Source organism: Aythya ferina (assembly GCF_964211825.1).
Source record: "Aythya ferina genome assembly, chromosome: 7".
Classification (NCBI taxonomy): Eukaryota; Metazoa; Chordata; class Aves; order Anseriformes; family Anatidae; genus Aythya; species Aythya ferina.
The window spans coordinates 178,780-205,547 of record NC_140302.1 but is presented as its reverse complement, the minus strand read 5'-3'; the positions used below and the strand labels follow the sequence as shown (position 1 = coordinate 205,547).

The following is a 26,768-nucleotide window of genomic DNA, read 5'->3' as shown; positions in this document are numbered from 1 at the left end:
GGCTTCAAAATTCATTTAAAACCTTGATGAATAACATTTTTTAAATACATAAAAATTTTAAGTGGTTGCAATGAGAAAAGCATAGGGGATAATAAAATGACTTGTTTTAGATCTTGTCACTTAACAGCTGATAGAAGACTGGGTGAAGAATAAGGTTAATGAAATTCATTGCTAAATAGGAATGTGCGAAAACAAGAGTGAGAAAGAAAGGAAACATTAAAAAAAATCAAAACAAAAAATAAAATAATAATAATAATAATAATAAAATGGGAAGCCATGATTTAAGTGCATTAAAATGACAGCTGAGAAAAGGAAATGATCAATGAATCAGGAAAACAATTCACAACATGAATAACACTGGAAAAATTAGTTGTGATAAGAGAATCTATGGATAAGGTTTTCAAGCACTACAAGAGCAGAAAATGCCAATGTAGTTTGGACTAGGTTGCCAGATTGGGAATTGGTTTGGACATGTGACTTCACTTGGTAGCTCTTCCCTGATGGTCAGGAGGATGAGCATTGGCTATGTTGAAGATACTTAAGTTGGGAATCCTAACATAATACTGTGGGAAGAGCTGTAATGACATTTTGCAGAGTAAGGCAGAGTAAGTCCAGAGTAAGGCAGAAATCTTTCTGTTCCAGCTATCCTCCTGCCAAGCCTACTACAGTTGCATTGGCACCCATTTAATACTTAGGCCCTGTGCAAGAAAGAGACATTTTTGTCTCTTTGTGCTTTAATGAACAGCTCCTACTTTTTATGCAGATATTTCAGTAATATATTTGTCTAAGCAGATACTGAAAAAATTAAGACTTTCTTCCAGGAAGACATTGTAAAAGATAGTATACTTAAACTACACAAGAAAACATAATTCATCCCGATTGTCACTATAATACCTTTCATGGGTGGAAAAAAGGGCTTTGATTTTTGTACAGAATAGCTACAACATTTTTTGAAAAAGTTCTGTGTTTTCTCTTAATGCAGGAAAGGTATTTGCAAGGTTTTCTTCCCTCTAAGCTCTGCTTTTTCTTCCCTGATAATGTCAAGGACTATTTCCTTCATATGAAGATACGTCAGCACACTGGCTGATACTTCTTACAGTGTGTAAGCTTTGAAATATAAGACAGCAAAGATCATGGTGTAATAGAGATTGGGCTGAAGAGTGTAGGCAATAAAATCCCTTGCTAAGAAAGAGAACTAGAAATTTAGCTCAGTGCAATTTGATTGGAAGGAGAAGCACTTTATCTTTCTGTGCAAATTAATGGCTTAAGTGAACTGTGTTTAGTTCAAATGTTAAGAGCATTGCATTAATCCTCTAAAAGCCCTAAACCCACCAAAAAAGACTTCTAAGAAAGCTATCAACAATACTGATAAACCAACATGAAGAACAGTGACTACATTTTTGTCCTAAAATTCTGTCTTATAACTTTCAGATTCTGTAACGTTAGTCTTATGCACATAGAAGTGATTTTTCTTTCATTCTAATGAGTAAAGTTTGTTTTCTTCAGGATGGGAACAAAACACAATCTATGACTCCCTGAGCACTGCAACAGATCCAAAGGGATTCATCCAGGCCATCATTTTTTAACAGTTTGCCAGGAAACTGTTTAGACTACACCAGACCTGGGAAGCTATGCTGGGAGGGAACAAATGGCAGAGAATACTTTGCCTCAAGATCAGGTTCTCAGTGACTTGTCTTGAGGAGTAAGACACTATAATATTATTTTCCAAGCAGAATGTCTTTCCCCACGAAAGAGGAAAAAGATTTCCTTGAAAATTTGTATGAGTAATTATAAAGATGCTTCCAAGTAATGTTAACTCAGCTACCTATTACATCATTATTACCACATTCTAAAAATAGTTTTCTACATTTTCTCTGTAAAGCACTGGTCCTGAGAAGGAAGCAGTTCTCTTTCTCTTCTTGCTTTCCAAACATTGAAACTGAAATTTTTAAAACAATTATTGTTGTTGTAAAATGTTTAAACACCAACATTTAAAAAAAAGACTTTGTTTCTATAAGGGAAAAATGGTTTATTATCTGAGCTCCTCAAAGATTAAAAAAAAAATAAAATTGCAAAATAAAACAAACTATCTTACAACATATAAATTAAAGAACAAACAACTCCATCAAATTGGTAGTATGTCTAAACTAACAGCATGGCATTAAATGAAGTCAGTGACATTTAAATGAGTGTACCTGTATGCATACAAAAATAATTTCCTAATTAATTATCTCTTCAGCTCTTGATGCCCTATCAGGTCAAAAGTACATTAATTATATCTAAATTAACAAAAATCTTTTACAGGTGGCCACAAAACAAGTGAATATATGAATATATCTTAATAGTTCTGGCTCCTGCACTAGTGGATAAGGTCAAATATTCACTTACCAAATACTTCAGTGATAGGAAATATCATTGGAGGGAAAATATTATATTATTATTGAGTGCAATTACACAGGTTGAGCTCAACCTTATGTACACAGACACATAAGACAGCACTGTCCTGGTCAGAGTGAGCTGCACGCTAGTGGAGATAGGTATAGTTATGTGTTTTGAATAGTGGCATATTAAGGTGGGAAGAGTGTGTGTCAGGAAAGGAAAAAGACCAGCACGAGAACAGTATGGGTAAGGGAGGAACTAGAACTGAGACACGGTGATAAAAAACCCTCAATTATGGAGGGGAAGCACTTAGCAGAAAGGATGCTTAATGTTTATCAAGCGTCTGCACAGCCATGCACTGTCATTCTGTTCGTCTCTGCAGAGCATGTGCATCTGCTTGCCTAAAATATGTTCACTGTGTTCTGTATTTACAAAATAGATGAAGAAGTTTAAAATTACTGGGTGATCCAAACCTCTTTTAAAGACTCAAATTCAATTTTTGTTTGCATTTAAAGGAGGAAATACACACTCAAGTAAAACATCAATTTAATCATACTGCTGTCTTTCAACACAAACTTCTTTCTTCAACTAAAGAGGCAATCAGCTGGAATACCTTTCTTTATATATTTATTTTTATATTTATATATTAGAAAGTACATGTACCAACAAAAATTTCTAGAATCAGAGCAATGCACTTAAATTCCATGACTTTATGAAATTAAGATTTATAAATTAAAGAAACTGATATCCTGAAAACTTGTGTTCTTCCATGAGGATTAGAAACAACTGTGGCCAGGATAGATAATTCTTAAATATGAATACAATTTAAAGAAATATCATGGTTGTGATGTTAAATCTTTCTATAACTTCAAAATAAATAAATAAATAGATAGATAGATAGATAAATCAGTAATGTCTATGGCAAAAGATGACCTAAAATGAAGCTGCAAAGGCTACACACTTCATCTTCAGGAGGGCAGTGAAAAGGAGTGAAGAACACAAGACCTGAAGAACTGATGAGTACCTCTCAATAGCAATAACTATGCAAGAAACAGATCTAACTTCACTTATTTTTACATTCAGATTTTGGGGTTTAGTTCATTAGGTAGTTAAAGCATGTTTACAATCAGGTGTGTTATCAAGTCACATTCATAAAATACACTTTTTGTGACTGGTGTCTTTTAGGCCTGTCTATTAGACATTTGTTGTTATATCAAACTGAGACCATTATTTGCAGGAATGGTGAGGGATTTCAGAAGAGGAGGAGATAGTATTCCCAAAGGTGATCATGCAATTTGATTGCCATTCAAATAACAATAAAGGCACTGGCTAGATTATATACAGTGGTGCTACTCATTTAAACATGTACTGCTTAGTTTTGTTAGGTAAGCTACAATTTCAGGAAAAGTAACACTATGATTTTACTAGAACTTTACTGTGCTTTACTATAATTGTTTTGCTATACCAGACACAGAGTGAATGGTTCCAAAGGCAGTGAGCCAGCGTTACATATAGAATGTGGCAAGTCTCAGTACTGAATTTGTGAACATCACCCACTGCTATATGGATTTCCCAAGTAGGGCAGGAAGCTGGAAAGTGATCCATATATTCGTTAAAAAATAAATAAATAATAAAATCACAAGTTCTTTTCAATTTAAGCTATTACTATTGTACAGATTTTTCCTCCATGAGGACACAAAGGTCTCTAAAACTTAACTCACAAACAATACATATAAATTTAAAGTGGTAGAAAATTAGAAAATTCATGGACAGGTTCTGATAAGTGAATTGTGTCTGAACACTTCCAGATGCTAACTACAGAAAGTAGACTCTGGCTCTGTTTTCATTTACAAGAAAAGACTAGGTTAATCCACCATCCTTAAGTTGGCTGTTTACTGTGTATGTGTACGACTCTGTGACTGTTTAACTACTGTAAGCTGTGTTCTACAGTATTCTTGAAATAAATAAATTTGTTCAGAATTTGACATTCTTGTGGTTCCTTCCATTCTGTAAAACTCTGCTTGTATTGCTTCATTAAGATGTTCTCTTTGGGACTTTCCAGATATCTCCATATCAAGGAGGGCCAAGAGTGATGAAAGTGATCAGATGATTGCTAAAAAAGATTAGCTTGGTTGGGACGAAAGTAATACAGATTTCATCTTGTATTATATTGTCTCAAGACTGACTGCATGGTTTCTTCTTTCAGAATAAACAAATCAAAATTGGAGCAACAAGACATTGCAAAATTCTTACCATCAAACCACATGTTAATCACACCAAATAAAAAACGTAACTAACTGATCAACCTAAAAGAGTGATTTCAAGACAATCCATGGAATTGAAATTTCTGCAAACTATTTGCATTTACATTGAAAAAAAATACCATTAGTAAGTAAGAATATGGGGAAATAGACTGCCATGTATTTTTCTATGAAAAGATGAAATGACAGAATCAATAAAAGATTTGTATAACACATGATTGATAATCAGATTTCCAACAATCTTTTAAAGAAACTGAAAAATACCCACTAAACAGATTAGATTTTAATGAAGATTATTAGCCTTGACAGAACAATTACTTTATTATTTTCCTTTCTCTGTGCATTTTTAACGAAAAGTGACACTGAAATACGACCGGCTAAATATAAACCCATGTTGCAAAATAACTGAGGAATAGGTTTGTGACCTTCAAAACTCTTGTCTCTCAGGCCAGTGGGGAAATTCAAACAGCAGAGAATTTAACAAGTTCAATTTTCTTAGCTGAATATAATGTTTTTCTCCATAGCAGAAGAACTAGTCAGCTTCTATACTTATCTGTGGACAATACAAAGGCACCAGAACCTCAAAGTGCTGTCACAATACCAACAGTATACCAATCCAGTAAAGACTGGAAACCTCATCTCTAGTCTCTGATCTTCACTCATTTCTGAGGGCCAGGTCAGCTACTTAATTACAGAAATTTCAGGACAGGAAGTGAGGACTATCACAACCATTAAATCAAAACTCAAGTAACTGTATTCTAGCTTGTTGCTCATAATGATGATCCAGAAGGATGATAAAGTAAATTTGTAGATGAGAGAAATCTACTAAAAGTGGCAAATGCAACAGCTCTCCCTATGTCTTATGAGATTTTTTACAACATAAAGTAGCTGCAGTATGTGTTTTTTCTTCATTAAGCAGGAAAGAGTCCTATGAGAGAAAAGTTGAAGAACTGGGACAATACAAGTCCAAGTAATGGTACATTATCATCAGACTCCCCCACAACACACTGGCATGCCCTTGCAAAGGTCTTCCACACACAAACAGAACTGGCCCAGCACAGCATTATTATGCAAAAAAAAAAAAAAAACTGTGCTTAAAAACTAGAACAGAGAGCATAAGAAAGAGAAACTCTAACTTAGCACCTGTTACGGTTGCCTGAGCATCTACTGATTGACTGAAAACTACTCATTTTTGGAAAAACTCAGTGATTCTGCAGTTGTGGAAGATACCATACAACACAGTTACACCAGAATCAACTTCTGGTAATGCTTCCTGAAGTCACAGGCTGCAGAGTTAGCAGTTCTGTCATCCTTCACAACTGTCATCCCCACACCAGTATTTTCTAAGTTATGTAAATGCACAGTACATCAAAACGCAATCAGCCAACATAAAAAAAATCATGTCATGCCCTGGAGAGCTCTCATGTTAACAGAAAAGATATGCACTATATTATGGGGCAAAATGCCTTTGTTACATTTTTCCACTGCCACAGTGCAAAGCTGAAAGCTCATAAGCATGGCAGGAAACATAAAGAGAACGAAAACTGGAAGGAGTGCATATTGCACAGTCATTTTGCTTACAGGACTCCCATTTCCCCGCAAATACAACTTCATGGATACTGTTAAAGTAAACCCTAGAAGGTAAGTCAAAAACAAGCAGTGAGAAAGGGGGAAAGAGGTGTACTCTCTTAGGTATTGTTTAGCTCCTCAGGTATTTTGGAGACAAATACTGCTATTCTCTTAGGAGACAATTACTGCCAACAAGATTTCAATTGCAGAATGGGATTAAAGGAAGAAGTCTTGCTTCAATCCAAATGCTTCTCAAATTAGTAGTTGTAAACATGTTTATTCAAGATTCTACTTTCACTTATGATGTTTTAGGTCCTAGATACATGTACATTTCTCAGAGCTTCTAGCCATACACAACTACAAGGAAACTTAACAGAAGATGGAAGCAGTAATACTCTCTGAAAACAGATTTCAAAGGAGACTATTAAGTATGCTGCCAACCAACCCCTGCATCTCCTATAAACACTAAGTTACTTTTCAGAGCATAAATATGTCTCCTGACTTTTCCATAAGAAACACATCAGAATGTCACTTACCCAGCTGTAACATACCAGTACTACTGAATTTTGCTTCTTATTAGTAAGGCAGCAAACAAGCACTTCTGCTGTTTTCACTGTAAATACACCTCCCACACACTATTGCTACCCACAGGAGCTGCAACTAAGAGATCTACAACATCATTAGGCTGCTAATAATTTGGATCTATCAGCAAATACAGCCAAAATATTTTTTTTCCTCCCTTACTTTTTCTTCTATCTACAGTCAAAAAAAAAGAGAAGTCCCTTTGTCGTTTGTCAGAAGGCAAGCCCCTCTGACTGCTGTGTAGTTATCAAGCTGTGAGAAGCCACTCAGCATCATGAGAAACCAGCAGACTGAGCATCACTGTAACCTTGCTGGTCTTACTAAATTCCCACTTTCACTTATGAGCTAGCAGGTGTTTTGCCAGTGTAAAATCAGTTGAACTCTCCTTACAGAGCATAGGAAATGTAATGCATTTTGCTGGAAAATGCTTAAAATATTTGGGTTTGTGTCAAACCTCCCAACTTCTCCTTTGATTCTTTAGGCTCACAGCACAAATTATAAGATTTTTTCACTGCTACACAGCTGTTACAACAGAGCTGATGTGTGTGTTGGCACTTCAGCATAAAGGTGGCACACAGCTTTGCTGCCCACACTAGATGAGCTGGATTGTAATCACTGCAATCTGTAACCACCCTGACCGAGGGGATAGGAAAGAGAAAGCTTTTACAAAAACAAGTGCCCTCCTTTCTCCAAGATGTAGGAGAGAGGTGATTCCCTTACATTTGACTAGCAGTTTGATAGGGTGGGAAAGCCTAAGCCTGTGTAAGAGCCTTTAGCATTTTGGTACAATATAAAACTGACTTTTATATTTCCAATTGTGCTTCAGTAAAACTCTTCTCAGTAAAGCAGAGAGTTACTTTCACTTATCTTCTCCACTTATGCTCAGAAACGAGGAGACTTGCTCTGATGGCTTAAGGACAGGGTTTGTTCTCCCTTTGACACTTGAGTGTAATTCTCATTAATGGGAGAGGGAGTTTTGTGTGTGCACAAAGGGGAAAATTAGACCCATATAGCCATCATAGTGCAGTTTCTTAAGGGACTCACCACTAATCACTACATTTCAGCAACATCCACTTCTTCCTATTAATTTGTTTTCAGCTTGTAAATTTCCAAAAGAAAACATTGGTAAGCAGAGCTCTCCTTTGTGTATCAGCAATGCTTTGACCTCTTTAGGAACATAAACCTCTGCAGCTAGTCCTTGAGTGTTTGCCCTGGAAGAGTCTTAGACAGCTCCTCTAGAGCACCTTGTTACATTCACTTGGAATTAAGTACTACAGAGCAAATTACAGAAACTGAGAACCCAACTGTCATATTTTTCTAAGAACATCTGCCTCTGAAAGTACAACCAAGTTAAAATAAATTAAAAAAAAAAATAGTGAAACTTCTCAATGCTGAAGAAGTAATAAGGATCATCACATTTGGAAGATGCTTTAGGTACTTGAGACATGACAAAAAACAGTATAGGTATGGGATGAAAATGTAATCAGTATATTGTTTTAAATGCAAATTTGTGAGCTCAAGTCAGTCCTGAGACAATTAGACTGTTTCACTCAATTTAGTTTTTAGATTAATCATTAAATAAGTAAAACTGGCAAAGTCTGGAAGATTTTTTCCACATGAATAAATCAGAGCAAAATCCATGTAAAAATTAGAAAGTTTCATTATAGAAAAAGAACACAGATTATCACAAAACTTCTAAATATATAAAAAATAAAACCAACACAAAGTAAAATCAGAGAGGATATTTTAAGTTTTTAATTTTCTCATTTGCAAATCTAACTTGAAAATAAAATAGCATACAAAGTTTGTGAAGCATAAAAGTCAATATGGTCTCCGCATGGCCAAACCATCAAAAAATGTTCCCGAGAAAAAATGCATGCCATATGCAAACAATGATCTTGTCCCAGAAAACTATCCCAGTACAAGGACAAATACAAAGACTTGAACAGATTTCCAAAAAATACCCAACCAAAAATAATAAAATACAAATATGGACAAGTCACACAAAGAAAAAATAGGATCATCAATGCAGCCAACCTTAAAGGAGAAATTGATACCACAGAACACTTTATGACAGAGCGCAAGAGAATTATTTTTTTTCCCTCAGACAGCCATAATTTATTCAAGAAAATGAAAAAAAAAAAAAAAAGAGTGATAGAGCAGGAACTGCAGCCCACTTTATAGGGACCTGGTGCTACTTCTGTTATATACCAAGTGTCTTTGCTCATTTTCTGTAATGAAACTTTAAAGATTTACTTTCTAATTTTGATATAGATTTTGCACTACTTTATTCATGCAGAAAAAAATCAACATCCCTTAACGCCATGAAGGACATATCTCTTTCTTCTATCCTTTGGCACTATTGTTATAATCTAGCATGGCAATGCAGCCTGATGGAAGCAACAAGGAGAATGGTTGTTCACATACTACAAATTCTGCAGTATTTTTTCATATGAGATTGCTGGATCATTAAAATCTGAAAGTTTCATGGCAGTACCAATTTTTAATATCTAATTCCTAAATGGGAAGGTTCATTTTAATTCTTCCAAGAATTTTCATTATTTCATTCCTTTTCAAAACTGATCTTAATTGATTTTATTGAACTAGAATTTCACCAAGATGGAAACTATTCTTCTGTTTGTTTTTTGCGTTTTTTTTGGTTGGTTGGTTGGGTTTGGTTTGGTTTTTCCTGGGCCAACTGTATTTATTTTTATATTTTGTGTTCAGAAACCATAGTAACAAAGTATAATAAAGTGGACATAAAACTGTAATAAGAGAAATAGCCTACAGAAAAAAAAAAAAAAAAAAAAAAGAGTGTAAGGATAGAGAAGGGATTGGAAGTGACAGGAGAAAGGCCTAATAATGAGCATAAAAAAAAATGGGGAGTGCTTTGTCACATTTTAACACATGAGTAGTAGATATCATATTTACTCCCAACTTGTTTGACTAAATTATTTCATGACCTTGGGCAAAGACTGTCTTAATCCTCTGTGGCATATTTATTCCAGCATCTATAAAACAGATGTCATTCCTCTGCCTCTGTCAATATTTTTCCCACCTATCTACTAAGGAAAAACATAAGATTCTGGCAAGAAGGTAAGTCAGATTTGAGTCAACTTAATTTGTTATGGTGTATGCCATTTCTTGTTGCAGATCTTTTTCTGTTATTGCTTTACTATAATACCTGTAATATACTACAAGAAATGATGACGCTCTATCTTTACACCCATAGAAGAAATGAAAAGTAAGTTCCACATCTTAGCCACATTAACTCTGCCTGTGATGATAATCCAGCACGTACAAATGCCTCATTCTAAAAGACAATGAAAACATTCACTCCTATAAATCAAAAGATGTCCTAGGATAAAACAAACTGGCAGCCAACAATTTCAAAAATGAAAGACGCAAGAGCAAAGCCAATCCTATGCTGATCTAATAGTAGCCTGTTTGTGCAGTTTATTCTTCCTATGAGTGCCCTGTTTTAAAAGAACATAAAAACTCTCTTGTTAAATTAATTTAAACTGAAAAATAAGGCACTTGATATTCCTTTAGCTATACCATACCTTACTTAGAGCTACAATTTCAAAGTAAAGTTTCACCCCAGAACAGCCATGTTTGTTTTTTATCAGTTTCTAAACATGTATGTTATCACTATTTCTTCAATTAGACAAAAGAGATTAGAAAGATAACCTTAACTAAAAACAAAACAAAATAAAATAACCTGCCTAATGGATAATAGGAAGTCATATCCCTATTGTATCTTTTATGCTGTAGTATTGAAAATTAGAATTACTTTTTCTTCCACCCTCTAGAATAGCCATTTTTTGGATGCCTCATAAAATAGGATAAACGCACTTGTACATGGCAAAAAATAAAGGAATTACCTTAGTTTTACTAGTATAGCAGTGGGCCAGAAGCTGTCTTGTCTTGGCAAAGAAATTGAATGAATTTTCTCTTTTCTCTTCAGCAGAAGAACCTGCTTCTTTTCTCTTTATTCCTCTCTGTGTGGAATTTAGACACATTGAAAAGATACCCTCAAACCTCCTCTTCTCCAAGCTAGGAAGTCCCAGCTCTCACCAGATTGAGTTCCAGATGCCATTTGGCTCTTTTTAACCCCAACCTTGCACATTGAGGCACTATCTCTGTATTCCTCATGGGTGACCTGATCCTGCTTCCACATCTTGTAAGCTTCCTTTTTGTGTTTGAGTTTTGTCAGAAGATCCTTGTTTATCCATGCAGACTTCTGGCCACCAAGTCCCAAATGGGGATGCAATGGCCCATAACAGCATCTGTCCCTGAGACACAGTGACAGAACAGCCGGGGCACCTGGGGAGCCTGGGAGGAAGCTCTCCCCAACCGCTTCCTCACTCTTCCGTTTCCTTCTTGCCAATACCTGGAGACTTCACCTCTGCACTTGTGCTTAGCTCTCAGTTTGCCATCTGGAGCAGGCAATTTCTTCAGGACCCAGCCATCACTGTCCTCCCATCCTCCCAGTCACATCTTGCACACCTTGGGGGCCGACTACAAATGTCTTCAGAGCAAGGCAGCCAGGCAGCTCGGGGGAAGGCTCTCACTACTGCATCTGACAACATGTGTTTTCACTTACATGAGAACAACCTAACCCAGCAACTTCCACAGCCTTGTAAGTCATGCAGTGCCCTGCACGCAGCTAGGATGCAGCCCACGAGCAAAGCATATGGCCTGCTCTCAGGGCTGCTGCAACTGTCAGCCCTGCCCCAGTCACCTGCCACTGCCATTTCCAGGGGATTGGCAGGAAGCACAACAGAGCAGAGGCCCCGTGCTGACCTGGAAGTGTCAGAGGAGACACAATCAGCACGTCTCCTGTTCTACCTGTCACTTCAGCAGGGTCACAGTGCTCATAGAGCTGTGCCTCCATCTGAAAGAGACTGTTGAGAGTCACTTCCGGCTCCAGCCTCCATTGAGCTCCTGAGTCCAGTGGGACACAGAATGTCAACTTTTGCTCCAGTAAAATAAAGCCAATTAGCTTCTGTCAGCAGGCCCTTACCACTTGGAGAGTAAAAAGATTCTGAAGTCCTGTTGATCTAAGAAATACAGTCTTATTAGTTAATCTCCAATTTTCTTACTCCTTTTTATTCTCTACTGTGCTTTCATATACTAACTCTCCAAAGGGATATATTCCTATATGTGAGTTCAGGAGCTCCAGTTTACTGGAAAGTTCAATACAAAACTGTGAATGTACAATGCATACATTTAGTGATTAGTCAGCAGGTATGAGTTTGTACATGCATACAGCACCTAACAGGCATTTGCAAAAACACTTTTTGCAGCCTAAGCATATATATGGAGTACAGGACAAGGCCACGTGAGGGGAAACAGCGCAGAGATACTACATGAGCAAAAAGGTTAGCAATATTTAAGGCATAATTAATGAGTGCTAACTAATTACAGGGTAGGGCTGCAGTAATAAAGGAGGAGAAGGGGAGTGCAGCTTAACCCACTCATTTGGTTATCTGTTAGGATTTAGTAGTATGTTAATCACAGTATGCTGACAACATATAAATATTAGACACATTAAACAGCTATAAGACATTTACTTCTCATGCAATGTCCAATACATATCTATATGTTCCCAACTGACTTATTTCCCAAATGATAACTATACTATTAAACTCAAATTAAATACCTAGTTCTATGCACTTATGTAGTGGATAACTTTATTGCATGTATTGTCATTACTAAAAAGTAATAATAACTAAAAAGTAATTAGCAATAATAAGTAATAAAATTTATATTGCTAATTAGTAATATTACTAATAAGTAATTAGTAATAAAAAGTAATAAAAAAGTAAAAATAACTAAAAAGTATTGACCAGCAGTTAGTGTAATGTTTAAAATATTTGTACTTTATTTTTCTGTTTCTTAAAACAGAAGGAACTAAGACCAAACACTGCTATAAACAGACCTTCTTCATGTGCTGCTGTGGATTTTTTTCTCATGGAAAAATAAATATGCAAACATGATTTAAAAGTTTAACAAAGTAACCTGGTACAAACATCTGAATTACTATCACCAAACTATGGATGCCAATGCTTTAGTTCTGGCTGCTGGATCTTACAGAAATTCACATTCGAAATAAAATGTAAAAAAGATAGCCGGTTTTATTCTGTACAGCTGTTTCCTCATTTTCACAAGAAAGAATTGTGATCAGGACTTTTATGACCTGAAATGCAGTCTCGCTACATCAGCTGGCAGAAGCTGTTACAGGCTAGACTCTAGAGGATGGGCTTTAGAGGCTTGACTAGCAGCCTCAGATGGGTTCAAGTATATTTTAGGCTAAAATAACTTATGTTGTATTTGCTGCTTATAAAGGGGAAAAGAATGTCTTCCCCGACCCACATCCTCATTCACAGAGAACATCCTCGATGTCTCTCTTGTTTTAGCCCAGTGCTTAGCATGTGGCAGTAAAGTTGCTGACATTGTAACAAAATTATCTTTTTAGCCTCAAAAGGAGAAATACCTGTATTTTGGCCATAAAATGTATGTGATGCTTCTACATCACAAGGCACCATGAGACCTTAGGAAATGGAGCAGAGAAGAGACTTTCTGAACAATTCTGTCCTGCAGTCCCTTCTCCGAGTAATTATAAGCAATCCTGAAGAAAGGGAAAGAAGAGGTACAGACTATGTAAAACTTTCCATGGTCTTTTAGGTCAAGCATCCTGTCACGAACATTCATGCTCATGACATCTTGTATCTACTAAGCAACAGAAGCCTGACTATGAGCTAGGTTTATAATGCAATTAAAATATAATTAAATAGGAAGACAAAAAGAAATTTTTCTCCTTTATAAGCTTTTTCTCTCCGAATCTCCTAAGCTGCTGATGTAGAGATGGCTGATAGAGAACTGGAGTTCATTGCAGAATTTTGCTTCTTGTTTTTTAAAATAATGTTGCCCATAGAGTGTATATATGGGATGTCACACCTAATAGCTTGTACTATCAGCCAGCAAACATTTCCTGTCAATTACAATTGTTATATCCAGTCTGACCATGAAAAATTCACTAGTGTTCTTTGTTATCCACATACAAAGCATAGACATAACATAGATTTACACTCATTTCACTAAAATGTAACTTCTAAGTTCTTGAAGATTATTTCTCTATATTTTCATTGGAAGGTGGAGAGCAGAAAGAAAATAAAAAACATTATAAATCAACCAGTCACTAGTATTTTATTCCAACAAGTTCTCATTTGTCATCAGATTTTGCAAAGGGCTCTATTTCTTGCTGCATTACTCTTGATAACTTCTTGAAGTAAAACAGTGACCTTTACTTTGGAGTCAGTAGTCCTCTTGATTCTCTCAAATCAATACTTTCTTTAGATTGTTAAAAGAAAACTGATCTCTATTTTAAGGACTCTAAGTTAAATTGTTGTTTTTGTTCTTAAAGTTTGTTGTTGTTGTTTTGTTTTTTAACCTGTTCTACTGAGCAGAAGGTAAGAAATTACTGAAGGCTGTTGCCTTTTTTTTCCCCAAAAAATCCTTTGTTATATGGCAAGCGCAATGGCATAAACATAACAAAAGGCTTTCTGGGACCTCTTTGTAAACAGATTTGCTTGTTGCTTGCTTGCTGTCAACTATTTCAACCATCAGATCAAAAGATAAAGACTGAGAAGTGATATAAAAGATAAAGTTTCTTACAGATCTTTTTTAGGGATGAGTGCCGTAATGAATGGTGAATGATTCCCAGTAAGATATGAAACCACTGAAGAAAAAAAAAACCACAAGGTTACATGTTTGCTTCAGTAAGCCGGGATTAGAAACTAGACAAGAACTGCTAAACAGGACTCCTGAGAAAGTGACGGAGGGGGAGAAGGAATGGCAAAATGCGAGAAAAAGACTGTAGCACCTTTCTAATCATTTAAAACAAACAAACAAACAAAAAACAAACAAACAAAAAAAAACACTTCCTTTGATGTGTTGAATGTGTTGAAGACATAGTATTTTTGTACTGTTATCACAAGACATGAAGGTTAAGTTAGTGAGTTATCCAAGTGCAAAATAACCTTTAAAAAAAAAAAAAAGAATTTAGTATTGAAAGATGAAAGTTATGTATGTATGTATCTAATGTACATACAAATACTGAATAAGGTACTCTACCAAGGATGTAACATTCCATTGTGCAAACGTTTTTTTTTTTCTTTTAATTCTGATTTGAAATGTCTATTTATTTCTAAAGGTTAGCAGATTGTTTACAAACTTTCCCAAAATGTTTTATTTTTGTTATTTCAAAACATATATATTTCCATTATTTCACATAATGTGTTAGTACTGAAATCATTAAGTGATGCAACTATAATTTATTTATTTTTTTAATCAAAAAATTGATTTTAAAAATTCTTTTCTTAAAAGAAGATAGTTTTCATCACTGATTTTCTCAGAAAGATTGTTCAGAAGCATTGGGATGAGAAACATCCAATTGATCACAATTTTTTAGAACGTATAAAAAAAATGGTGAAATACTGAACAAGTATATACATTAACTGTAACACAAAAATGGTAGCTTCAAGTGACTTTAATGCAAGTGGCAATAAATACGACAAGTCAAAATTCAGAGATACAAAAAGTTAACCTTGAAGTTACTGATGAAGTTCACATTTCTAAATATCCATACAGCATCATAGCTCTGCTTGGACATGCCTTGAACAAAATTTCTTTAGAAAGCCACTCTTTTACTCATGGTGGACCAGTAACTTGTAATCAGAAGCAGTGTGCTCATGACACATTATAACCTTATGACCCCAGGGATGGTCCATGTTCTTTTCAAATTCTAAAATCACAAAGATGCAAAGATGAAAGAACAGGATGGGAAAAAATAAAAATAAAAAAATAAAAAATAAAAAACCTAAGCAATGTTATCACAAACGTATATATATAAATGTTATCACAAATGTACATATATATCGACATATATATATGTTACATATATATATGTCAATATATATATATATGTTTATATGTCAATATATATGTACATTTGTGATATATATATATATCATATATATCAAAGATATATATATATTTGTGTTGAGTTGGTTTCCTCCTTCAACAGATGTTGAAGGCATGACAAATTAACCAACATGTACACATGGCATTTATTGATTAATTCTTCATCTTAATTTTCTGATCTTTGCAATTACCCCTTAGGAGCTCTACCAAGACCATTTCTGTAGCTTGCAAGAGAAATGTAAGACTCTTGCAAAAGTTGTAATAAAACCAAGATACAGAGCACCCACTCTTTCAACCCTGCAGATAAGGTCTTCTCTTCCTAGCATAGAAGAAAATCAGATTTGCTTGACCTGATTGGCAGTGACTTTTCTTCTCCTCAAACTGCAGGTGGTTACAAACAGCTTGTGTGTTTCAGAAATGTATTTAGGAACTGAATTGCCCAAATTAATAAACTCTTTCTCCTTCTCCTTCTTAGCATCTTTTAAAGATGGGTAAATTTGTGTCTTTCAGCTTTATCCACCCTCCAAAGGCTACCAAAGGAAAGCCACTGCTGATCTGAAGTTCATTCCAGCAGCTTTTGAATATTGTATCACAAAGTCATACTGAGCTAATCTGAAAACATTTTAACAACCAAAGTGTTAAGTGCAAAGTGCAACAGTCTTTCCCAAGCTGGGAGATATCTCACCCTTTTGTTATTTCTATTAATTTTGCTACCCTCTTGCTTATACTTGATTGTTTTGATGAAGACTTTTCTCTTTCAAAAGGCATTAAGAATATTGGCTTCTTAACACCATCTACTGAAAAGTCTCATATCTCTTGATAAGGAGGACCACAGTTTTTCTTGGTCTTCCTTTTCTGCTAATGCAATTAAAGAAGTATTTCTTATTATCCTTACTGTTTCTTGCTAGACACATCTAATTTTCAGCCCTGGTTTTCTAAGTACTTCTGTATAAATCAGTGCTCCTCTTATGGCTGTTCTTAGTAAACTAACTCATTTCCCTTTCCACTTAAAACCAGTGGGGAGCTCATGATTTAGCCAAATTGGTGTTTTAATAATCTTCCTCTACTATCCTTCTTCCACACAGGAATAATTTTGAGTTATGCTGTTAATGTCATATATTTGAAAGCAGGTTACCTTCCTTACTGTTTTCCTTACTGTTCCCCAAGAGATTTTAAAGTTTTATGTCTGCCTTCTTAAAACCTTTTTTCCTCTTTCTTTTCTTTTCTATCATGAGCTCTCTCTCTAGCAGTTCTCACCTAAACAATCTTCCTCGGCATCAGATTTTTCTAGGGAAGACTGGAAGTTGTTGCAGTGATTTCCCTCTTTTCATACTGCCCCTACCAACTATAACTCAATTTAAAAAAGCTTACCAGTTAACAAATCTGACAAACTCCAACACTTTTATGAACATCCGCCACTTTTTTTTTTTTTAACTCCCATAATGACTCCTTATTTAAATTTCATGGTATACCAAATTTTGTATTCTCTATTATTACAAAATCATTCATTAAAAACCATCACACCAGACTGCTGATTTCATCACCTTTTCCAAATTACTGAAATCATTTGGTCCCTGTGCTGCATGATAATGACTTCCAGCTTTATACACTTGTCCATGTTGCTGGTATTTAGCTCATGTGATCCTTTGATCTTTATTTAAAGCCATCTCATTAAACCAGTCAGCCAACAGAGATCCCACATCACCATTGCCCAGTGCTTAATCACACTTTTTTTAAAAGGCAAAATTTTCCTAGTTATATACATACCTCAAATACTTATAGTCAGATAATCACACATTGAATACTTTTTCACAGCCACAAAAAAAAGGGTATATTAAACCCAAATCTCTTTATCCAAATGCATGGTATCATACATGCTGTTCATTCATATCCACAGGCCTAAGCACTCTACTAGGCCAGTAATTTTACAGAAAATCAATATTTTTTAAATGTAAACTAAGATAGTCAACTACATCTAACCTTCAGGTGTTTCATAGTTGAAAAACTGTGCATGTATGTCATCAGGTATTATAGCCTGAGATTATATTTGATCTTTTGTTTTCTTAATGCATAAGTTTAATATACATGGGGATAAAAAACAATATATGTCATGCTGTTAATGGTGACACCATAGGCAGTTTTAAGTTCTGCCCTATTGCTTAGTGTTTTGTGCATCACTATGCTGTACCACACAGAACAGTTTTACCAGATTAGTGTCACCTACTGGTAATAAAAGAACCAAGAAAATATTTTCCTATACTTTTTTAAACCTGTTCAAATCCTATTGTATGTTTTCCAGAAACAATCTAGAGTTTACTTTTAATTAGAATGACATGGGGAAGAGAGCAAATTGTTAGGATATATAATACATTAAAACAGTAATTCTGCTAGAGATATTATCTCATTAACAGAAAGTATCTTTAAATGAAAATAATCATGAGGGCACAAAATTCAGAATACAAAAAGAACAAAACAACATGCATCAGGAACTTTACATGATTACTCAAATAATGAATCAGTTTGAGGATCTATCTAGATTGATACTATCTGGAAACAGAAACTAAAGTGAAATTAATCTACCAGACAGTCCTAAAAGATGTCCTCACAAGATGTGGATGCTTTCATCCATGCACAAATTGTTACAGAGCACTATGAAAAGTTTAAAGACTAAGGATATGAAAGGTGTTCTCATTTTTACTGACCTATATGGCCAAATAATAAGCCTGTTTAACAGTATTATCTATTTCATCTAGGTCTGCTTGTTGATTATGCGAAAGAACTGTAGGAATCAGGCATATAGTTTGAAAAGCATGGCAAATGCCCTTAGCAGCATGTCAAATGAACAGCTTCCTGAACCCCGCAATGTTTCCTTCAGAAGTAAAGTGGTAGTAGCAACCTATCTATCACCAGGGAGAGCAAAGCACAGGAATGACAGAGAGGAGTTGGGACAAACCCCTTCCTAATATGTTCGGAACTTTTGAGTTTTGTGTTTCAGCTGGATATTGGAATGGAATTACCTGAACTTCCTTTTTAAATGAACATTTTCTATGCCAACATTTTTCTTTGTATCAATGAAAAATTCCCCTTGTTAACATTTAGTTTCTCTTCTAAAACAGAAGCCAACAGGTGACTACAGATCTACCACCTTATTTTTATTTTTTTTTTAACCCTTTGGTGAAAATTTAAAATACCATACTGAGATGAAAATACTGAAATGCCATACTCACATCTTAATCTGAGGTCTAAATTGTAATTGAGGACTACATACAAGAAATCTCAAGATCAATTTTTTATCATAAAATCCCATTAAAACAAAAAAAAAAAAAGAAAAAAAAATGAACAAAAAATAAATCATATTACATTTCTCTATGAAGAATAGGAGAGGATTGGTTATGTTATGTTATGCAAGAAGAGGAGTGCAGATTTATTTTCATGGTAAATCCATTGGTTTCAGTCAAAACATTGAACTTAGCAAGGACTTAGGAAAAAATTCCTCCAAAACTAACTTTGAAACAACGTTGTTTTTCAAAATCATCTGATACTCCTTTACACAAATCTCTTTCAAAGTCAATGGCTAATGAAGGGTGAAGTCAGAGGGAAGGTGAAAAGCATCAGTTTCAGTGCTTTTGGAAAACTTGTTCTCTTAATCAAAGTCTCCTGACATTAAAATGTTTCTCTAACATATATATATATGATACGCATATTTATTCATATATATAATAATTAACTCTATCAGGGATTTTTTTCCATCTCTGTCTTGAGGCCAAGCAAAGAACACCCTTTGGAAATAGTTTTGAGAAGAGAAGCCTGTTCCTAAAGCAGTAACAGAGAAGAGTGAGTAGGGAGAAGTGAAAGGAAAGAAGAGGCAACTGAATTTTTCAACAATTTTACATCAACTTTGTGCTTTGCTCTCATAAGACATTTTTGAAGTATGTCAAGTGAAACCAGGCTGAAATTCCCAAACCTATTCTTTTTCCTTGGGTACAGTATTGGATGTGGAACTTAGGATCCATGTGGATCCATTTTCAGTTTGAATGCAGTCATTCTGGTTCCTTATATTCTCTAGGATAGCTGGACTATGAAGAGAAGGGCTACTGTTCAATGTGGAACTGACAAAGGCAAGAGAAGGAAAACAAAACTGCTCCAGATGGCCTGTCAGAGCTGCAGACAAAATACATGGAGATGCTTATAAAATCAAATTAAGAAAGAACTGACTGCATCTACAATAATAGGAAAAACAACTTTGCCTATTGCAGTACAGCAGCCTTACAATAAGAGGCTTCAATACGCAAATTGCAACTCAAGAGCCAGGTGTGTGTTTATGAGCTCCGGGCCCTTGAAAGATGATAAATTTGCCATGGGAAATAAAGATAACTAGCTTTGGAGAAAGTTTGCTTTTATCTTCTAGCACTCAGACACAAGTAGCGCCAAACATTCACTTCTCCCTCCTCTCAGCTCCCCTGGCAATTCATCAGCCATTATGAACCATTTCAACGCTTTACTGGGTTGGGTCTTGGCTTGTGCTCGAGTGAATCTCCCTGCACATATGGGCACTCTGCAGGAACACTTGCCCTAGCACCATTTCTAGTACCCCACAAGTTGTCAAAGATCTTCCAGCAGATAACAAGCACCGATGAAAATATTTCTCCTGTTCCCTCAGTGAAAGAAAGATGGTCTCCCACTCCGTGTATGACATGAATAAAGGTTTGGGGAAAATGAAGTATCTGCTACTTTTTGTTACCATGGTGACCATCCTATTTGGAAGGCCAAGAGATTGCAGTTTGTCGACAGAATGATTTGTAACTGAGTTTTAGAAAAGTGTGCTGTTCATCATGTTTTGACTGAAACAACTCTTTTTTAGCTTTGTCTTTTACCTTGTCTTTGGTTTGCAGAACAATATGGCTAAAACTTGAGAAAAACTGTTGATGTTATTTACTGTTCTGAAGCCCCTGGCACTAACAAACGAAGAGGAATGCTGTTCAGCACCAAAAAATGTCTACAGCACTTAACATGAAATGCCGTATCTCTCGGCCCCATAGGACCAAGGAGGAGACAACTTATTCTAGATGCAGTGTGCATTTCAGTCTGTCTGGAGTAAAAGATTATGCATCTTTGCTTCAAATCTTTAACCAAAACACAGACTTCCTGGAAGTTGGACTGTACAAGTGTAGCTGGAATAATCTCTGGAAGCTGTACACCTGGGACATTGACCCATACAAGAGAGAAAGTCAAGACATGCTAAAAATTATATTTATTCAGATCAATACCATCTGAGACTCATAGCTGCTCATTTAACACAGTAACACCTGGCACAATGGGGCCAGCACACTGAAGGTCCTCTCAATATGCAGGGCACAGGGGAGGGCTCCCAGCAGGGACCCCAATGACCTTGGCACCAAGTCTGGCACCTAAGGGACTCCAGGTACAGCAGGAGTTTAAGCATTTAAAAGCAGAAAAAAAGGACTATTGCGGTTACCAAGAAAAGTCCTGCTTCCCTCTGGTCCCAGATGCTGCACTTTATCCATGACACTCTCAACTCTCAGCCTTTGTGCCAGCATGACTCCTTGTGTAGCTGCAGAGTCATCTGGATCCAAGGCTGAAATAAAGCCTATAAGAAGGCCTGCCACACAATTAGGGAGGCATGAAAAGGGGGCAGGAAAATGGGCAGGAAGCTACAGCTGGCTTTCAGAGCCAGTGCTAGGCAGAAGCCCTCTCAACTCCCCCAAAATTTGTTCTCAGGTTTGAAGCCATAGTTCAACATTCAACATGTAGGTTTTTATGGCATTAGAATTAAAAAAAAAAAAAAAAAAAAAAAAAAAAAAAAAGTTACCCATGTATATACTTTAGAATGTTTTCCATAATATGAATTATTTTTTCACATTTTTCTATTTATGCTACAGTTTCATAAAACTTTTTCTTTGACATTCATTAACAGGAACATATTAAAGCAAAGCAATCATCCAGCACTCTTAAGTCTGTGAAGAGAAATTGCTGATCCCTCAAGCTGGTCATCTGTTTCTCTTTCAGAAACTGCAGTCAACATTCTGGAAGGAATTACTGTGCCAAGAGGATTCATTCTGGTGCAGAATTTCTTAGCAAGAGATATTACCTAAAAGACTTAACAGGTGCTTGGCCACCATCAAGCCAGCTTTACCTAAAATACCTTGTAACTGTCAAAATAAAACGTCCCAAGCAAACTCTGCTAAGAATACTCTGATCCAGGTTTCTTGAATGTATTGTTTTAGGTGTTGATTGGTTTTGTTTGGAAGCCAGACTTCTCAGGAGACTTTACAAGGTTCAGGAAGTCTCTCCTTGGGAAAGGATTTTTGGATCCAGAATCAAAACCAGAAAAGCTGTACACCAGAGAACATTTATTAGCCCAGTGTCCATGTATCTTCTAGGAATATGAAAAGACAACGCACACATTTCTGTTCCGTCACTCCAAAATTCAAGGCGATTGCCTTCATTTCTTGCTTACAGAGTACTTCTCTCTCAGTTTCCTTTTGAAGCAAAAAGCTCACACACTCATCTTGACATAAAATGGAAGTTTTCAAAATCAGACACATGGCGTCCAGAGAAGGGCACTAAAATCCATCATATGAAGTAAGGTCTGCTTCCACATATTCCCAAGCATGTCAGTGACCTAGCATCATTGTACTTGAAAGTAAACTCTCCAAAAGAGTTAATTAGAACAGTAGCTTGATATTTATCAGGGAGATGTCATTCCCCAGCATGTGAGTTGCGTTTACTCTACACTAATACTGAGTATAAATTTCATCTTTTATTGATTTATAAATACTTCACACTATGTAAAATATTGTCAGATTATAATTCTCTCTCCATAAAATGGCAAACAAACGTCCAGCCATCTGTTCAGCTAATGAGAACAATCACCCAGGCTACTTTTCAAGCATAACGCATCCCAGTTTGAAAATGCTTTCATTGTAAGCACCTGTTCATACATATCAATTAAAATGATAATTACTCTGTTAGTGAATATAATCAAAATAAAATAGTTACAGCTCTATTGTTTACCAATTAACACTGCTGAATTCACTGATCATATATTTCTGTACTCATTTGTTGTTGTTTTTTTTTTTTTTTTTTTTTTTTTTTTCCTGACCCATTCTAAGACCAGATCAATTTCACACTAATTCAAGGCAATACATGTTTCAACATTTAAGAGTGTAGATTTATAAAATAGCACTCTGGAGGCAAACACTTTCCTGGATCATGTCTCTCTTCATGATAGGTCACATTGGCATAGCTTACCATCAAAAAAGAGGTGACTTCTATAAAAGGACCATGCTTTCTAGGATGAACAGTAAGAATGAAATGAACAATGGAACTCAGCAAGAACTGGAATTCTGTTCTTTGTACAGAGTTCTTACTAAAGGGTAATTATCAGACTTTTTTATTATTAACAATTACTAGAAATCAGCAATTAACTCATTATACAAATTGGATTTATGATGGCTTTTATAACAGAAGTGTTAAAACACTAGACAACTCAAAAACGCAGTATCGAAAGATATATTAAAACATCACCTAAAAAGAAAATGGGCATCTTATAATAATTTTAGAATTATTACATTTTAAATTCTAATTCTGCTCTTTCTAAGTAACAAAATACCTTTTTAAAAGTAGATAATCAGATCTCAAATCAGCAAACTAATCCGTGTGCACATCTGAGAGAGAAACAAATCTCTGTACATATTTCTTTTTAGTAAAAAATACAACTTATCTTCCTCATCCTAGCAAAAGAAGGGTCATGAACATAAACAAAGAAAAGTATGTCAGAAAACCACTTTTCTAGGCAACAACAGTTCTTTCTGCAGAGGAAATGCAGCAACCCAGGCAGTGAGGAGCCCAATCCCTCCAACGCTCTCACACCTGCCAGCCACAAGAAGCTGAAATGTTGTGAAGTTATAGATCCATGTTATATTTCAAACATGGAAGCTGGAAAGAGCCTAGAAACATCAAGAAACTGAATCTTTGAAACTGAACAAAATTATCATGAAAACAAAATTGTTGCAGGAGATTACATAGGTTTACAAGCATCCAGACAGGTCTCTCTAACATTTTTTGGGGTAAGATCGCTTTCAGTAGGCTTTTACGACATTCTTATTCTTTCCCCCAACAAGCAGAAAAATAAAAAGAGAGGAAGAAAGGATGTAAATGTTTCTATAAAAATAGAAGGGAATAAACCCTCCCCTGTTAGTATCCTTTTGAACAAAGGTGCAGCTTCGGCACCTAAAAAGCCTAGGACTGGACTACTGAAGATGTGCTAAGAAAAAAATTACAAACAATGCTCATGTAATACTTGAATTCATGTCCCCCACTTACACAGACACTTTACTTCAGCAGAGAAAGTAGTCTCAGAAACCTTACACATCCTTTCCACAAAACACAATGCCTGAGGAACTGTTCTTCATGTGTCTGTCACAGTTTTGTTCAAAACGAATCTCAATGTAGAAGAAATTCTTCAAATCTGCATTACTTGCTATCCTGAAAAATCTTTCTAACGCATGCTTATATCTAGATGTGGGCCCATATTTTATGTTGCTTCCAGAGGCCTGTATTTTGTAGTACTTCATTGGTACAAAAGCCTTGCCTCTCTTCACCACATTTGTTGGCTGTTGTGTTGTTTAAAATCAGTGCACTGTGCCATTCCCAGCCCTGGCAGATGCTGAGTTCCAAAGATTCCTATCTGCTAAAAACCAAGCAGTTTAGTATCCAGGAGCCACACGAAGCTGAACCACGCCTTCCACCAATGCTGTATGGGACCCTCTATAAAGTCAGTAGAGATGAATGAAGTGAAGCCTTTTTAGAACAATATCATGTTCTTGCTGCATTAACATCTCTTGAGTTACCTCCTATGTGAAAGTTCAAACACAGCTGGCAAATGCAACATCGTACTCCTATATACATTTTCTAAAAGGGGCTTCAGGTATTATTGGAATTATGTTTCTTCTGAAATTGAACCTGCTGTGGTATTGATGAAGGTAATTGATGTTAAGAATGTAATTGCTGTGAATCTGGATTCTGACTTTTATATGACTTTAATTCATTTTAATGTAAACAAGAAAAGGCAGCTCTCCACAACGATATACTACATATAATAATATAAATAAGCTTCTTCCTTGCTGGCATTTTACAGATCTAGCCATTTGATGTGAGAATTACGTAAAGGAAGGAAGTAAATCCAGGTATTACACATAATCATATTGATTCATGGGCTATGGGACTAGTACTTGTGTGTTTGTATGATATACTCATTCAAACTGCTTTTTCTTGCACAATGGAAAGGGTAACTTCTTCATTTTCTTTAACAAGCTGAGAAACAGCTTCCAAATGAAAATGTTGTCATTTTCTAGACTAAACTGGTCTCTGGAAGCCAATGAAACAAAGCTCTGATTCTTGTTCTGCACCTTGCAAACTTCCTTGGAGCATATGTTTTTCCCCGCTTTCTCTGACTCTTACCCTCATCAGTTTCCAAGTCAGTACCGGAACTGAATTCAGGGGTCCTCATCGCACATAGGTTAAACGAAGTGACACGTGAGGTGACATCTCTGACAGCTGTGGCTACATCAGATTTATGCTAGAACATGCATGGAACAGGAAAGTTTGTGATTCATATCCAGCCTCATCTTTGTTACCAGATAGAACTTGACACATCTATCAAAAAAGAAAACTATTTTCGGGTTCATGACTATATACCTTTTTTTTTTTTACTCCAGGGAAACTCACTGCAAGTATTACAGTACAAAAAATAAAAATAAAAATAAAAAATAAAAGGCATTTCTATTTCACATACATTGCTGTGACTAGCAACACTTTATCCATAGGTACTTTTTCATAGTTCACTGAAATGTGGATGTCTGTTATAATAGATATTAAATATTTTTCTTCCTCTTTTTACACACACAGTCCATCACAAGTTGACATCAGTAAACATGACTATGTTAACCAAACACAACAGTTTCCAGTATAGTAGAAGTGCCTAGAAATTGACAGTGATTTTAATATTAGCTTTGACCAAGATAAATTCTGACATGACTTCCACCGTATATAAAACTCCCTAAAGACCCTGATAGACAGAACCCATTTTATGTTTGCAGAGCACCAAGTGCACCCTGTCATTTTGAAAGATTTGTTAGCCTTAAGTCACCCAAGCCATCATAAAAAAAAAAAAAAGCTATTGTCTAGAGTACAGGAAACCCTGAATGAAAGAAATTTGATTTTTTAAATGGATCATACCTACTTAGTGATTTTTACTTTAAAAATTAAAAATTTCTCCTGATTTGTTTCCACATAAATAATTATTCTTGGACAAAGTACCCCAAGGAAATAAGCAACCCTTTTTTCAGAAAATTGCCAATAAAAATTGAACAAGTAACTGTGGTTATATGGTAGGCAAGTATGAAGAAAATATTCCCTTGTTCTACACCTAACATTTAAATTGTCAATTTTTGTTCAACTGGTGGAGAAATCGTAAGATTATGTTCTAAAAAGGCATTCACACCTAATTTAAATTCACAGAGATAAAAGAAAAATTTCTGCATGGTCTCACCAATTTTCTCTCTGTTCCTCCTATTTCAACTTGTATTTTCAATTTAATATCTTTCCATGGATTTTTTAATTGCCTTTTGATCAACCACATGAAATTTGTACTGGAAATTTGATTTTTATTAGTTCCTGGTCTTTATGCAACTAATTCATTATATTTTACTCTTACCAGATTTCACATCAACTTTCACTCAAAGGTAACAGGTAACACCAAACTACATTAATGACATTACTTAACTACTTCTGAAAGTCAGTCAAAGGAAACAATCCTTCAGTGCCCTAACCAGCCAGTGAGCATACTGAAAACACTACCATCAACTTCAGCGTTCTTTGGATTTTCTCCTAGATAGTCCCAGCACCATGTTGAGTTTGACATGTCAAATATTTTTTGTAGCCTTCTGAGAAAGGCCTTGTTTTGTT

General features: G+C 35.6%; 1 protein-coding gene across 3 annotated transcripts in view; it reads right to left on the bottom strand.

The window, feature by feature from the left end:
- The window catches only part of GRID1 (glutamate ionotropic receptor delta type subunit 1), a 531,300-nt gene that overhangs the window by 452,212 nt on the left and 52,320 nt on the right, over positions 1–26,768 (bottom strand). Inside the window, exon 1 of one of the 3 annotated variants that reach the window (XM_084525447.1) lies at positions 10,676–10,719. The exons of the other annotated variants lie outside the window; for them this stretch is intronic. The gene's annotated coding sequence lies outside the window, so the exon portion shown is untranslated. Of the gene's footprint in view, positions 1–10,675; positions 10,720–26,768 lie in introns of those variants that run through there. 3 annotated transcript variants of the gene reach the window in all.